The sequence below is a fragment of the Etheostoma spectabile genome, chromosome 16 (genome assembly GCF_008692095.1).
Source record: "Etheostoma spectabile isolate EspeVRDwgs_2016 chromosome 16, UIUC_Espe_1.0, whole genome shotgun sequence".
NCBI classification, from domain to species: Eukaryota; Metazoa; Chordata; class Actinopteri; order Perciformes; family Percidae; genus Etheostoma; species Etheostoma spectabile.
In genome coordinates this window covers 12,687,230-12,687,951 of record NC_045748.1, presented here as the reverse complement: position 1 = coordinate 12,687,951, position 722 = coordinate 12,687,230, and the positions used below count along the sequence as shown (strand labels likewise).

Genomic DNA, 722 nt, shown 5'->3' with positions numbered 1-722 from the left:
TGTGTGTGTGTGTGTGTGTGTGTGTGTGTGTGTGTGTGTAGACAAGCTCAGAGAAGTTTTCCCCTTCTGTCGGGGTGGAAAGGGATGAGCAGCAGTTCCCTCTGAAGAAGAAATCACATCAAAGACATCAAATAGACCGAAAACACGGCGCGTCAAAATCAGGAATCTAAATGAGTATCATCTCACAAGACCAACCAGAATCTGTGAACCGCGACTGGCATAACCCAAATATACTCCCTCAGAAATTATTAAAGATGGACAGCAGATGAACTATAAATAAGGATATCTTTGTGTCCAATATATTGCACCTGACAGACTTGCAGTTTAAGCTCAGGCTGGGGTCTTGAATATCTAACTAGGCTTACACTGTGACCAGGATATAGAAGAAGTATGAGAAATGTTTATATGCTTTCAGCTTGCAGACTGGTAATCTTCATTAATAACAGGCAATTAAATTTCACCGCAACAGTGAACAGTAAGTGCTGAGTCGGCCAACAATTTAAAATAATTCATCCTTGTAGGGTTAGGGTTAGTGTTCAAAACGTTTGATAGGCATCAGTTAGCATTAAAAAAGTCGGGCTCAATCGATGAACAGTACATTGCTGGATTAAAGCCTGACGTCTTTCTTGCTTTCTCCTCTATCAGGCTTAGCACCGCCCACGATGGTTGTGATTGGTTTGAAGAAATACAACCTAATCACAGCTTCTGCCCCCCCCCCCCCC

The 722-nt window shown here is 42.5% G+C and overlaps 1 long non-coding RNA gene across 1 annotated transcript in view; it reads right to left on the bottom strand.

The window, feature by feature from the left end:
* The window catches only part of LOC116704695 (uncharacterized), a 14,272-nt gene that overhangs the window by 12,927 nt on the left and 623 nt on the right, over positions 1-722 (bottom strand). The window lies entirely within an intron of this gene.